Here is a 16030-nt window from a genome sequence, read left to right as displayed (position 1 = left end):
CCTTCAGATCATGAGATATATTTTCATAGATCTTTTTCAAGGAAAATAATCTTTTGAGCTTGATACTTCCATTTATCCTTCAGCAAATTTTAAAAAAAAAAAAGAAAAAAGGAGCACAAACATTAACGTTTAATAAAATACAGTCTTAACATGTACCTTAAAGTCTGTGAAAGCTTTACCTAGCTACTATGCTCAACAATAATGTATATTGCTCACCGCAGCATATCTCCAGTTGCACACATATGAAAAAAGAATGTGGTAGTGTCAAATATTCATGTTCCTATGACCGGGTTCAAAGTCCGGGTAAATGAGCATTCAAACATTCTGCTGAACGTTGAGCTGCATTCTGTACAAAAAGTAGTGTTGCATCTACATTGCACCTGATGTTAAAAAAATAAAAATTCTACATATCTAATCAGATACTGAGGAGTGCGACTAATTTAAAAATTATGTCCAGCTCTTTTGACAAATTTGACAGCTGTTCTGGAATACATCTATTCTCCTCTTTTCATCCTTTCTTTTTTTCCCCATTTTCACTCTAACAGATGCTTTTATTCTGTTTTGGGGTTTTTTTTGTTTCTCCTCCTCTCTTCAGTAGCAGCGTCGGGGGGAGGGAGGGAGGAAGCGTAGGGTGCTAATGCACAAAGCAGTGCTTGTTAAAAACTGAACATATCCAGGCAATTCGCCAAATTTAATTCCAAAGACCCCACTTGTGATTCAATGCTAAAATGGAATATAGCATTGTTCTATCTGTCTGTAGGACACTGTGTCTTCTATGGAAGAGGGGTTAAAAACAAAAGGACAAAAACCAGCTTGACACTCCCCCCAGCCTCCAAACACACACTTCATGCCAGAAAATACCATATTCATTGGCCCTCAGAATTGTTAGAAATAAATCAAGCAGCAAAAAACCGTGAATATCTCACAAACATCATGCAAAACTATTAGTGAAGTTCACAGTGGACACAGTAAGAGCCAAAAAGGGGTCAAATTCTGCTGCTTTTATCAGATCTGCAACATTCAATGTTTTCATTTGGACCTTGTTGCCGTGAATACTGTTCATTAAGAAAGGATATCAGAATCTGGCCTGAAAATACAGTGCCCTGTGTCCTTGAAAAATGTAAGCTATTGACAAAGCTTCCCAAATTCTTTTCAATCAGATTGTGAATCCTGTATTTATTTCATAAGCAAGCATTACCTGAGGCTAGAGGAAAGGCTGCTCAGGTGAAAAACTGCTCATACGTGTAAATCGGTGACTCTGAAGCTAAGACTGAGATTAGTTTATGAAATGGGGGAGGGAGAAAGACAGAGAGACATTACTTATGGTTAAAAGCATAATGAGTAGTAGTCACACACACTTTCCCACAATTTGCCACGTAGCCCCATTTGTCCGAACAGATATTAAATCATAATAATTTAACAGTGGAAAGGAGTACTAAACTGTGAAATGGGCACAATGTGAGTTTAAATTCCAGATTATTTATGCCACATTCCATTACATACCCAAAATAAAATGCATATACTGACATCCATAGAGTAATAATACATTAAATTATATACACAAATTACACGAGGAGATAAATCAGTATTTGATTGACAGGGTCGCAAACACAAATTTGAACTCGCTTCCCATTTAGACCATTTTTTATTTTGTAACCTCATGTGCAAGAAGCGTCTCTTTTCCCACAACTTTCCACTTCCCCCCTGCACATACAGCCTTTCCCACCTCTGCCTTAATCCCCCTGCTCATCGCCGGCTCCCTCTTCTCTTCAGCCTGGGTCACTCAGTCACCAGTTGAGCAGGGATTAGCACCTCGCAAGGGCTCCCAGCAGATGTAACACCTCTTCCCTGCTCCGGCTGCGGGGTCTCTGCCCTCATTAGCAGCGCACAGCTAACTTTACTGGCAGAGCACAAGGAAAAATACATCTTTAAAGATGGGTAGACAAAGCAGGAAGGGACTGGATGTCTCAGGGCCAGGAAAGAGTAGAAGAGCTTCTCCATTCAAGAATGCAAACTCTAGGAAACGCGGTTACTCTTCTCAAAACTCTAAAAGCTGTCAGCCAGCTCTTCCTCAGACAGGTAGCAGAGGCAGAGGTCCCTCCATCACCTGGATCACCATGCAACTCTGCTTTCCAATGTAAGCACAGAAAGCAACAACGGCCTGGTTTGTAGCCAGGGCATGCTGCTTACTTCTGAAGCTCTGGAGGTGGCAGAGCCACAGAAAGCTCCAGATCAAAAAAATGAAGTGGTAATAGGCTTTTCCAGGCTTTTTTCTTGCTTAATTTTCAGGGTTGGTTTTGAAGGTTGGTTGGTTTTTTTTCCCTCTTAAATGATAAAAACCTGTAAGTCTTTCATATTTAGACAAACATACATGGAAAGACAGGGAGGAAAGATAACATGCCTGGAGAGCATTGGAAGGAAACTAAACTGCAAGAAAAATTTGACATTGGTTTCTGAACAATGTCTCCTTCCTCAGCCACAGCCTATTTCTTCCTCCAGTCTTCTGCTTTATGGTTGCAACAGGAAAAAACAAAGGGATAGGATTTATGAGCATTTTCAGACATCACTCTTTTGGAGGCTGCAGACACACACTCAAGCTGAAAATGCTAAGAACAAGTACGAATCAAACCTGCAACTCTAGTTCATTTTTTTTCCCCACAGAGAAACTTCTTCAGCATCACCCTCCATTTAGGCACGGAAGCATTTTAGAGATAATAATTACCCATTAAGCATCCTGAATACATAAGCAAATGAAAGAGAAGTGAGCTAAAAGAATTCGACTCATTTGCTTGAAGCCATAAAACTAAGAAACGGGTACAGATACGACCTGAAAGTCATGTAAATCACATGATGTTTGCCACTACAGCGTATTGCCTTAATGAACAGCTTAGCATTTTGCTAAGTCAATATGTTTGTTGATGCAAAAAATGCACTTGGGAAGATTCTCAGGAACATTTTCATCAGACGGCACTTTCTGTAGTCAAAAACATAATGCTCTCTCAATAATGTTAATGTGCAAAATTGATATTAAAAAGCAAGAGTGACTGAAAGGGCTTTACAGGAACCCTACAAATTATTCAACTGCTACATAAGAGTTGTGTTCCTCAATATTCAATAGAGGTATGATCCACTGACCCCTCTCATTACTGTTTAGGACACCATGCTCTCGACAATTTTATCTGTTAGGAAAACTTGCATGTTGTCTTCCAAGTCTAGTAAAACTACATTATCCTATTTAGCGTCACATTTAATGAAGTTTAAACATCACAACACATGAACTATCTTGCAGCTCTTACATTTCAAATTCCTACAGACCTGACTGTTAATGAATCAAGCTTTTCGGAAATTCAAGAGTTAAGAGAGTTATTGTGTACAAAGTGTTCATTTAGAGAGGATCTAAGTTCTGCATCCTCAAGCATTTTCTCAGACACCCAGTTTTGTAACAAGGCATTTATTTCCCAACCTGTCACACATTATAACCTGGTTGTTCTTCAGTTACTCTACTGCACTCTTCTTAAAACAAACTAAGTTGTGTAACTTTGATAAGATGGTGCACTCAAAAGTACATTTTATGCTGCTGACACAGCACAGGTAGCTTGCAGACTAGCAAATCTGCTGTAAGGAACGGAGCCTGAAGATAGACAGCCCTTTCACACATTGCTGATCCAATGTTTTACACAGAGGAAAAACCCCGTAAGACTGGGCCACCATTGCTCATAAACTGTTGAGGGGTTTTTTTTTGCTTTGTTTTCTAACAGTTCCTCTAATCAAAGCACAGGACTGTTCTTCGTCTCACCATTACAACACTACAACTGAAGAACCCTAAAGAAGTTTCTTACTCACAGAGGAAAGCGAGGGTTTCAGCCTAACCACTTTAATGCTTTAGTCTAATAGCTGCCAGCTCAAATGATGGCTCTATCTCAAAGTTAAGAGATAAACGCAGAGTTGAGCTTAAGTCTTCTCTGGTTTCCCATCCAAACCACAGTGGGGCCATCAGTCACATACTTCCAGCCCTTACTACAAAGAAAGGGCTGGAAGGTCAAAGAATTTAAAGCAGCACACTGAAACAACTTGCCACCTGTGCAGGTAAGCAATGCCCAGAGAAGGACGGAACAAGCCACATGTGCAATTCCAGTAATCAACTGAGTTTAGAGAACTTCCTAGCAGGGCAGAGTGTTTGTTACTAGTTGCATTTCCATTTTAGATTGATTTACTCTTAAGAGATAAGGCATTCTTTTTGAAACAGCAGCACATCTTAAAATAGAGAAAGTTTTTTTTCCCCATAATTACTGCACTATAAAAGGACCTAGAGCACATAATTAGGGTGAGCTTCAGGTCTAATGAGTGATGCACAAATCAACAAAACAGTCCCTGCTTCCAAATACTTACACTCTACGCTTCTGTTCTACACAGGCACACTCACATACCAAACCTTCTTTCACAAGAATAGTTTCATCAGTGTATGTATAGTTAGACAAGGTACGACAGGTAAATGACTTGACAGCAGATGGTAAGAAAGCCACAGTGGCAGAAGCACAAAGTGACATCTCTCAGCTATTTTTATTTTAAACCACACAGATGGTAGATATGCAACAGAAGAATCTATTTCTGACCATTTAGACACCATCAATAAAACAGAAGGAAGTTGCTTACTTTTGTCTTCTCAAAGGACACATTTCTGGCAATATAAAGGTATCATAAAATTCTTTCTTGTAAAGAAACTGAACAGTCACTACAAAGCAACGCTGCTGCATTTATAGTATCGCTTTATTTTAAAAAGGCACAGTTTCTGCCACCTAGCTGCTACATGTAGGTTTATGTATGCCTATATCTAAAGGAGTTTCAGCATTTCAAAGATGAAAGCTTATTCACAATATAACACAGTTTTGAAATAGTGTATGTATTACAGCATTAGTTTATACTATTAAATGCACATATAAGGGGAGCTATCTGTGTAAGAGGAATCATCCAGGAAGGCTGCAGTTAAATTGTTAACACTTCATTACTGAAAAAATAACAGGCATTTGGGGTTGTCTCTGCCTTTTTTACAGAAACTCCAAAAATGCAACCAGCATGTTCCCCTGCAGTCCTGGCAATCAATTCAGTGCTTCCCAACACATCCGTGACTGTCAGAAGCCCTGTTTTCAATTAAGTATAAGCACGTTTAACATATTTTGCAACTATGAAACACTATAAAATTTGCAATTATACTTACAATCTTTACCACAGACCAAATTCTTACTTATTACAATGCATTTGACTGCAAGATGGAAAACAGCGGTAACAACAGTTGCAAAAAGAAAGCGTTGCGTGGTTCTGGAAAAAAAAAGTTCCAAGTCAAAGCTTCTACATGTGTTACCCCATTGCTAGCCTGAAACATCTGTTAGAAGCCAATAATCATGTTTTTATATGCCACTTCTCTACATAAGCTTAATCATTTGTATCCAAGTTGCAGCATACTTCGTTTCCCTGAAAGCTATCTCCTACCATGGAGGTGATCTTCATCACAATTTCCAAGATCATGCTCATAGCATGAAACACGTTTTGTAGATCTAATTATAATCAAAAGTTGCTTCCTGGATTATAAAATAGCTATGCATATTTCTGTAATTGCTTACCTGAAAGATGAAGCTAAGGAAATATTTCATTTGGTCTTCAATGCAATGTGCCAGCCAAACCAAAATTATTCCAAGTCATGCTTTATGAACAACCCCAAACCATTTTTTCCTACTTCTAAGTGTAATACAAAATATGACTTTTCCTGTCTGTTAAAGCAAGCAAGCAAGCATTTGCAATGGTAATCAAACACTGCTGCAAAGTCTCAAATCACCTAAATTTTACCTTCTGTGCATGTGTATTTTCCCACATCTTTTTAAGACAAACATGCACAGACCCTGATGTAGCAGACTACTTATACGTTCTAAAGCTAAGTGCATGAAGTATTGCCTCTCGAGCTCATGAGGCTGCTTGTCAATGCATCTAGGGAGAAGCACATATATTAGTGCATTTCTGAACTGGGACAAAATTTCGTATTAACGAGTATATGCCACTAACAGACTGCACCCTGAGACAGTTCCCCTCTGAGAATTAGTTATTTAAATAAGTGTGCATTTGGTTTCACATTTTAGCCTATTTTCTGTTTTCAGATAAGCACTTCATGCTTTCATTGGCACCCACTGCCTCTCTGCAGCTTGCCATATAATGGGGGAAGGAGGGGCCAACTCCAAGCATTATGAGAAGACAAGTCCTAGGTCTCCAGAGACGAGTTATCCACTTCAGAGTAATCTTCATTACTTTTAAAACTATTTGTATTTGGAAGTTTCAGGAGCAACTCATCCACTAATATAATATTCTGTAGAAAACAACCCTCTAAAAATAATTAATGCTTTTATTTTTTATGCTCTTTACCCAAACCAAGACAAAAACCAAGTTAATTCTCCTGTTCTTTGCAACATTAAGGGAACATCACCTGGCTTTAGATCCTCCTTTTTTCTTCTCATGGAAGATAGTGAATTGCTTCAGAACTTTAAAAAAGAAAATTACCATTTTTTGCTCTTAAGTTTCTTTACAGCAACCACCCGTAAGTATCCAGTAAATCATGGTTAATTTTTAACTTTAAATACAGCACCAACTCAGCTTTCTTTGGATTAAGAGTTTAATAAACTCCTATTAACTGGAAGAAGTTCAGCTGAATGTTAAATCTTCAAATCAAAGACACCTGCATTAGATGTCCACTGAGGCTCTTTTACGCAATGGACTTTTTAAAAATAAAATCGGCCTGCATGAATCCTTTCGTCAAAAAAGACCTATATTGAAACAAATTGAAACTTCTCAGGCTAGCTCGACTAACACATGGTCTACAGTAGAGAATACATAAGCCATTTAGACAAAAAAGTCCAACACCTCCAGCATTTCTACCATCACATTAATTACATTTACTAGAGACTGAACAGGTGGCAGCAGCAAGATCTGAAAAAACAATTCCTTAACATTAAGTAGCCTAACACCAATGGAAGCTGCACAGGGTGAAAAGAAATCTATGCAATCATTTCACAACATTGTAAATTAATTGCACTGCCAATTTTCAGGACACAGTTTTATTGGAATTTTGCACCTTGTTGTAAAAATGCTGCACAAAACATGAAAGGAAATTCTCCTCTTCCTTCTAAAGGCAGTTTGAGGACTGTGCGCAGATCTTCATCGACAGCTGCTTGTACCAGACCACCAAAGCCACGGTGGCAAAGTGATGCTCTAACAGTAACTACAGGCAGCTTCTCTTCCCTTGCTGTGGTAACTCCCTAACTGTTCTAATAAAGGGCAGATGTTGTGCATGACCCAATTGAATACCCATTTTTATTTTGTTATGGCTTTGGGGAAGGAAGAGTGTTACACGCGGAATTCAGTGTTGATTAAAAAGTGCTAACATTTGGCTGAACAAAACCCAATTTAGCCCCCTGGGCCTGTCTGACCCACTAACCACTGCTTCCTCACTGCTCTGTTATGACAAAGTTTGCCTGAAAAATGCAGAGCTTGCAAAGCAAAAAAATATGACTCTTATGTCAGTTTTGCAACATTTCCTTAACAACATTACTGTGAAGATCTCCATTCCCCCACCCTCAAATTTATTGCTTTTAAATTAAAATTTGTAACAAAGACATAACAACTGATGGAGCCTCTTCAGTGACCAAACAGGGAATGCACGGAAGTATCAGACAGACTTATTACATCATTCAAATGCCAACAACAAATTTATAGCCAGATCTTGTTTCACTACAGGGAAAAGATGGAGGAAGATGCACAGAGTATTTTGAGAATTTAAAATGTACCATCCCCATGTTATGGGACAATACTTTTCCTCCAGGCACTTCTATCCAAATAGGTATCACCTACCAAAAAAATGATCCCCATTTTGTTTCCACAGTTTTCTTTCAGATATGCTTCCTTAACACAGAGGTCTTTCATATGTGTTGTAGGCTCAGGGTTTGCCTAGGTGCTTTCCTATAGACCTGCCACAGTGAACCTCATACAAAAGAGAAGAGTGTAAAAAGCAGAGGCAGGTAGTGTGGAACGTATGTAGCCTTTTTTTCCCAAAGCAAGAGCAAAGGTACTCGGGTCATGCAGGCAGAGAGGCATGCTAGCTACACTTGAACTGCCTCTTGCAATACCGTCACCAAGTTTAACAAAATCTGGTGCCAAACTGAAGTCCAGGTTCTGACGCATCCATGAAAAACTGCATCTTTTGTTATAAAAAAAGAAAAAAAAGTGGATTTCCATGCATCACCACAGAAGAGGGAAAATTTGAAATAAGTACCAGCCACTCAGGGCTCAGAAACCAAACAGTAAACAAAAGCCTCCAAAATAATAGCAGGTCTTGTGACTGTTTTCAGCATTCAAGGACTACAACAGACAATGGTTAGATAGGAGCAGGAACCAAGAGCAAAGATTTTGTGGTTCTTAAGAACCAGAAGCCTGCAGCTCTCCAAAGCATGCTGATCCACCTCCTGCACAGAAAGTAAGGGGACAGCAGAGACCCTCTCTAAAGAGCATGAGACATCTTACAGGTAGTGAAGGTTAATGATATCTTCCAAAAATGTGATTCTTAAAAAGGGAGGAGAACTGTCATATCTAGGATTATGAACGCTTAATCATTCTACAGGACCACAGAAAATTGTTTAGTGACCTCTAATTTCTTGGACTTTCCAAAGATAAATTAGAACTTCAGAGGAAGAAACAGGGAAAATCAGCACAGCCCAAAACACAGCCTCTCATATGTACAATTCATACATTTGCTTTCCTTTCCAATCACTCCCAAGCTGAGGGGATGTCCAATACAAACCTTCAAACTAAGGACTGGTTTCATTTCACAGCAGAGACAATTCTTTCAGAGGGAAAAAAAAAAAAAGGCAGCATACCATAATGTACACTTCAAACATATTTTCCACAAAGGACGTTTCAATTTCTTATGAGAGAAAGGTCTTTCTAGTATAAGTACCCTGCTTGTCTGGATTAAAAATAAAAAATTCCTACTGGTTTTTGTTCTTCTGCCAACATCCACTTAAACACTGTAAAAACAAACAACGGTGAAAAAAGAGTATTTGCTCCATCACCAGAGGTCACAGACATGGAGAGCCTTACCACAGCAGAACACGGCAGGGGCATCAGGGCATCCAGGCACTTTACCAGGAGAATTTGGGAAACCATTTGAGCAGCTCCCAGTGGATCCTGTCTGAAAAATGCCTTGGAAAACAAGTAGCACAGCTGTAACATGAGAGACTTTGAAACTAGTGCTCCATAGTTGTGACCTGATGACAAGACAACCTGATGCAAAATGTTTCTTCTCCAAAAACGTTTACTGCAATTTTTTTTTTCTTGAATACCCATGTTCACAATTTACCCCACAAAGAGGCTTTGAAGATATTTTCAAATGGCATCATCTACATATAAAGAAAAAATAGGCACATCATCTTGCTCATGTGAAAGAAAACCATAAGGGACTCTGAGCCCTCAAACTGACAGAGCTTCCATGGTTTGAGATTAAAACTCTGTTGTACTCTTGCTTTTTCCTGAATTTCCCACACACATACAAAATGCCCTCAAAACCCAAAGGACTTGGATTTAATGCAGTAACTCCAAGCAGCCTGATTTTGTTTAACTATTTCAGATGCCCATGAAAAGAGCAGCATTCAGTACAGTTATGTGCGCAATGAAGTTACCTTTCACTCCCCATTTTCTGCTCGCGTTGTCCTGGCTTTCTGGAGGTGGGCTAACACAAGGCCCTGTCAGCCATCAGCAAGCTCTGTAGTGGCACCACATCCCTGACAGAGTCCCACCAAGGCTTGCGGTACATGTTAGCCAAGCCCTTGTTTTCTCTACAGAGATAAGGGGTCTCATCTAAACAGATACCACCCCAGCAGACATTACTGAGCTGATGGAGTAGCAAGGGAATGAACGGCATGGAAAGGAAAGACGTAGCAAAGCCAAATACTGCTAGAGCTAATATTCATGTCCTAGTGCAAACCAGGCTCCTCTAAAGCAGTTCGTGTTCATTTTAATTACTACACAGGTTTTTTTCTCGGCATAAGCCAAAGGGGTTCACATCAGAAACGCAGCAACCACTTGGGAGCCAGGAAGCTGCTGTGCTTATCCTATGAGTGTCCTGACCTGAATTAATTAGCACGTAGTGCTGCACATTTCCTTAAATCAGCTCCAGTGCGTACATTCCTGGTCTCGCATCCAGGGTCACCATGGCCATCAGGGAAACAAAAGATGGCGGTGAAGCTTGCTGGCACTGCTGCCCTGCCTCTTCTGCATGCCTCCCCGGGGGCACAGCTGCCGGGGCTAATGTTTGGGAAGGCTTTTCCATGCATGCTACAGGTGAGCCCACACACAGCTTCATGAAAACAGAAAGCAGGAGATGGAGCTCCCAAGCAAAGATGGAAATGACCAAGTCTGTATGCTAGTGTGTGAGAGAGCGAGTTAACAGCCAGTTTAAGGTCACGTGAACAGAGGCAAGTTTAGGTTACTGGATGAACCCTGATAGGAAAGAAGCTATACAGCCCAGACAGAACACTACCAGACATCCACACGGAGCAATTTTTGCCCTAGTGCATACAGGGGCGTTGTGATTACCCTCAGACGCAAAGCCACCTACTCCTACACCTATTATAAATGAAGTGTGTGTCAGCAGTATACACAAACATAAGGAGGACCCTCTTATGCAATATTACTTTTACATCTGAAGAAAATCTTTTGTATTACGTCCATTGAACTCCATAAACAACAACAAAACAAACAAAAACAAAAAAGAAGACACAAGAAAGAAGAAAAGAAAACTTGCCTTCTTTTATACTAAGTCCAGTAAGGTCGTAGAAGCATCATCCTCAAAAACCCCTTGCAGAAAGTATCGGAGATGCCCAAGCCATGCCTTACACTTTGTCCTGCAGCCACAAAGGCCCCTGATCGTGCTCGTCTCCCACACAAGGGATGCTGGCAGTGGACACGCAGTGAAGAAGGGCTGTAATCCTGCTGTCCTCTCAGGCTTCATGTTTTGCATCATTAACTTTAGTGCTTAAGAGAAACACAGCTGTCTTGGCAGGTCATGCTCAAGAAAGGCAATTCCTGAGATAATAAGTGCAAAAGCTCCTTAAAAGCAGTGATGACCTAGGGGAAGGATTTTAAATTAATTGCCAGTATCTCCTAGCAGGAAGCACCAGCATGGTATATCCTGATTGCTGTGGGAGACCTGGGATGCAGGCTGTCACTGGGGTGCTCTTCCCAGCTGTCCTCTTCAGGACAAAGGGTGGCATGCAGCAGCTGCCAAGCCTGAAGGCTTTAAGTGCAATGTCTGCCACCAAAGAGCAAAGGCTCCTGCTGCAAGTCCATTTGTGACTACAGAAGTCACCTGAGTGCCCAAGAGTAAAAGCCTGAATGTCTCTGGGACCACACATAGCAGCTCAGGATCAATTCAGTTTTGGGATACTCCTGTGATGTCAGTGATTTAGCCTGACACCAGAAACTACTACTAAAATGGCAAATAAATGCAAGTTCAACAAGGCCAAGTGCAAGGTCCTGCACATGGTTCAGGGCAATCCCAAACATGGATACAGGCTGGGCAATGAGTGGATTGAGAGCAGCCCCGAGGAGAAGGACTTCGGGGTGTTGGTTTGATGAAAAGCTCAACATGAGCCGGCAGTGTGTGCTTGCAGTCCAGAAATCCAACCGTGTCCTGGGCTGCATCAAAAGAGGCCTGACCAGCAGGTCGAGGGAGGTGATCCTGCCCCTCTACTCTGCTCTGGTGAGACCTCACCTGGAGTACTGCATCCAGCTCTGGGGGCCCCAGTACAGGAGAGACATGGAGCTGTTGGAGCGAGTCCAGAGGGGAGGGCCACGAAGCTGATCAGAGGGCTGGAGCACCTCTGCTGTGAGGACAGGCTGAGTTGGGATTGTTCAGCCTGGAGAAAGAGACAGGAGAGAGAGAAGAGAAAGAACAACTTCCTCCCTGGAAGCGTTCAAGGCCAGGTTGGATGAGGCTTTGGGCAACCTGGTCTGGTGGAGGGTGTCCCTGCCCACAGCAGGAGGTTTGGAATTAGATGATCTTTAAGGCCTCTTCCAACCCAATTCAATGATAATTCTATGATTTCTCTGCTGTATTTAAACTTGGGTAAAGAGAAGAAATCTCTTTCCATAGAGATCTAATAACCAGATGCAAATGCAAAGCACAAGTGTTGGAGCAATGAAACATATGCAGCAAAAAGCCTGACATATTTTTTGAATAAGGCAATAGAAAACACTTCATTTGCAAGGTACAGGACATAACATAAGGGACATTTCACACATGCAAAAGAAGACAGACTACTGACCATGTGGGAAGTAGGCACAGTAGTCACGCTCACAAACACGTATGGAAGGAAAAAGGCGTGCTTCACTCCTACTAGTCTTACCATCCTCTTCCCTAAAAAACAAGGGTTTAAGGATCAAGTATTTTAAGAAAGATTACAGTAGATGAGAACTTAAGCAGGCATGATGGCATTTTTTTGAATCCATAAACCTGTCTTATACCATGGGAAAAAGGAAGGAATGCTTCGGGAACTCACATTTTGGCTAAATAACTGCTTCTCCCCTTCTGCATCATCTTATGAATTTGGACTCCTGACCCTCCTCAGGAGTCCTGCACAGGGACCCATTTAGCATGCCAGTGGAAGAAGTAACGAACAGAGATAACACCTTTCCAAGTAGTTGGTAGTGTTTCTTTTGTTTCTTTGGGGTTTTTTAACAGAAAAAAAAAATGGTACTGCCTCCATTCTCATCCCTCAGTTAAACTCCAACAACCACGTTGCAAACAAGAAATATTCCTAATTCTCTAACCCATTTGAACAGAATTCTTTTTAAGAGGGTAGGTGAACTTCAGAAAGTAGAATGCCAGCGTACTGATCAATTTGGCAAGTACTTCTATGTACAAAAAATAGCCATGCTATCTAAGATCAACTAGTCAAGCATGAAACAAAATCATTTCATCAACTAAACCCATTTTGTAAGGGGAAGAAGTAGATAGAGTTGACTGTAACTATGCTGGTATTTTCCCAATTTTTTTCTTTGTATGTTCTTATAAGAACAGAAAAAAGATCCAGTGTGCAGTAATTAACATATTTATACATCAGGTTTCAACAGCAGCTGGGACATTCCCATTAGCCTCAGCAGCAACATTCAATATTCCATGTGTGCCGTGCCCTTCTGTCACTGTGGAAATAGAAAGCCAAGCCTCCAACTTCCCTCCAGTAAAGCACTTCATTTTGCTGTGAGTGTCTCCTGATTTTGTTTTTTCCTAAAGCTGTTTCTCCCAATATCCCCACTGTTTTCCATCTCTAGCAGAAGCACCTCACTTACTTTGAAACAGATAAAAGCTAGCAGCTATGACAGAAAGACATCATCTATGTAAAACATGCCTGCACATGCCCAGCGCACTGTTGGATGGTGTCACAGCCGTGCTTATCGCGCATGCAAAACTGGCAAGCACTCCTGGCCACCATTTCAGGGAGAAAGTCTTCTGTGGAGGATCAAATGCCAACAGGAATAAGGGAGGCAGGGAACCATCTATCCACACACATGCTTCTGCCCACAAAACCTGGGAGAAAACAGCTTAGAGGGAGGGAAGGACGAGGTTTGACCATGAGGTCCGACACTTCTCTGCAAGGATGATGGAAAGAGCCTAAACCATGCTGGGGTGTGCTGGGGAGCTGATCGTAATGGGGAAAACATTCAGTAGTTTTTATGACAACAGCCATGGGAAACCTAAGAAAATCCAGAAATAAAGTTTTACAGGAAAATAAAATAATTTTAATGAAATCTGCAGACCGTTTAAGGCTAAAAATCATTTGAGTCTTGACTAATGCTGCTACCTCATTTGAGTTTTGTTTCAGTTCCACCCACTCCCCAAATACTTACCTTCAGTCCGCCACGGCTACTTTAATTAGCATTTTCCAGAGTTTTTTTACCCCTCCCTGGATCTTTTCTGCCTCTCTGAGGTTTCCACTGAGGAATAAGAAGAATTTAATATGTGGTAGATTACAACAATTTCTCAAATACGGTGTTGCAACCATATTAGTGGCAGATAGGACGAAAAACCTCAAAGAATTTCAGGAGGAGGTTAAGGATTAAGTATCTTTATATGCTTCTCATAGCTCAAGTTTGAGGAGAAAAACAGGTATTTTCAAACTGTTTAAAAATAATTTACAGGGAGGGACTAAAAATTACAGGCTGTAAAAACCAAAATCACTTAACTGGCTATTTTTCATTCCATGTCATTAAGTTTCCAGACACTATATGACATGGGGGATTTTCATCACACAATTACCAAGCATGAGAAATTGCCACTTTCTTTCAGCTTTTCTTTCAGAATGGGAAAAACGTCTATGGAGTGAAGGTATACACTGCATGAGGGAAATAATGACTAACATGGGCTACATCAGTTGCGCGTAGCTAAGCCCCCTCTGCATTGCATTCCTTGTATTTGCTTACATAAAAATCTGGCTCAGTGAAACAGTGATCAGCATTAGTACTTAATAATTTCCCTGGCTGGGGAACAGGCAATAATAGATGATGCACTAAGATTCTGTTACATTCCCCTGAGATGGTATGATAAATATCTTGGAGATTTCAAGAGATTTCAAAGCTTTTGTAGCAGTGCCCATCACAGAGACTAAGTAGATGTTTCATGAAGTGTTATGTTTGTTACACCTTGCAAGTTGTGGGCTCCTGACAGATGTGCTGAAGCAGATCCCTGTGCTTGCACCAAACGTTCTCAGCTCCAAATACTCCCACTAGTCATCTCTCTTTCCTCCTTTTTTTTTTTTTTGGTGTGTGTAAAACATGCCTAAGCAGCTCAAGAAAAGCATTTGATTTCCCACATGGGAAGTTCCATGTGGCAAACTTATTTTCAGCTGTGTGCCTAACAAATACAACTCATTTTATGCTTTTGTTTGGAGAAGTGCATGACATTTATGTCAACACACTTCTGGTAACAAAAGCATAAGTTTACACACAAACAGCAATCATTTAAAACCTTCCAAAAGTTTTTCCTTTAAAAAAAAACAAAACAAAATACACAAAAAACAACCAAAAAGAAAACGAAAATTACTTCAGTTGAGAAGTTAAGAAAAAATAATGAAGATCCAGCCAGAGCTCTGCACTAATTCAGACTTGCGTGCCGTTTGTCAGCACGGTGCGTGCCCAGGACTTCATTCCAGCAAATCCTGACAGAAGTTCCCAGAATCTAGACTTTAAGCAGCTTTAAAAAGATGTCTTAAGTTGACGAAAGCACTCTCTTGTGTTGCAAAACACTCGTGTCCCCATCAGAAAGCAAAACACACATAAATCCAAAGAATTTAAAAAAAAAAAAAATTGGTGGGAAATCTCTGTTGAATAAGGTCGAACAGCAGCCGCTCTCCCAGGCAGGCTCACTAAGGGCACAGGCAGGAGCCTGCAGGCAGCCACCGCTCACCTTCACCCAGCAGCTTTACTGAGTGTAACTCAGCATTAGGACCAAAAACCTTCAATGAATTTTCTAGCACGCAAGCTGACAAAAACATAGACTAACATGTAAAACGAAACCCAGATATGGGAGAGTCCCAGTTAGCTGTGCCTTGCTGGCAGCACGAGGGAGACACATTCCTCCTCAGTTAGCCATCAGCAGCAGGCTCCACGGCTCCAGCTCAGCAAAACCGCCAATAAGCCTAAATGTATGTTTCCAATATTAAGAAAACCAGCGCACCACTCAAAACGTAATCCTCCTCTGGCTGGACTCCCATCATTTACTCTGGTTTTTGGATCTTCTGACCAGCTGCATTGTTAACACAAGGTGTCCTTTCTGCCTGCCAGCCCACAAACCAGCACCTGGAAGGCAAAACAGCTGCTTGCTTTCTTACTCCTGAGCCACTAACGGAGCAAGTTTTGCTGTTTGCCTTCAGTGCGATCCCACACTCCGATTTACGTATGGTTTAGACCAGGGCAATTCTTGTGTTTTCATTGGCATTGA

The 16030-nt window shown here is 41.0% G+C and overlaps 1 protein-coding gene and 1 long non-coding RNA gene across 5 annotated transcripts in view; both read right to left on the bottom strand.

Moving 5' to 3' along the window:
• GPM6B (glycoprotein M6B) overlaps positions 1 to 16030 on the bottom strand; it is a 110530-nt gene that overhangs the window by 87531 nt on the left and 6969 nt on the right. The gene's annotated exons all lie outside the window — the stretch shown is intronic.
• LOC142605231 (uncharacterized) lies at positions 9138 to 15505 on the bottom strand. The gene is made up of 3 exons (XR_012838955.1): positions 15134 to 15505; positions 13942 to 14028; positions 9138 to 9237 (listed from the first exon to the last, which is right to left on the bottom strand). It is a non-coding gene; the product is annotated as an uncharacterized LOC142605231 (long non-coding RNA).

Source organism: Balearica regulorum, chromosome 1, assembly GCF_011004875.1.
Source record: "Balearica regulorum gibbericeps isolate bBalReg1 chromosome 1, bBalReg1.pri, whole genome shotgun sequence".
Taxonomy (NCBI): domain Eukaryota; kingdom Metazoa; phylum Chordata; class Aves; order Gruiformes; family Gruidae; genus Balearica; species Balearica regulorum.
The sequence above is the reverse complement of the archived record's forward strand: the minus strand, read 5'-3'. Positions and strand labels throughout refer to the sequence as shown.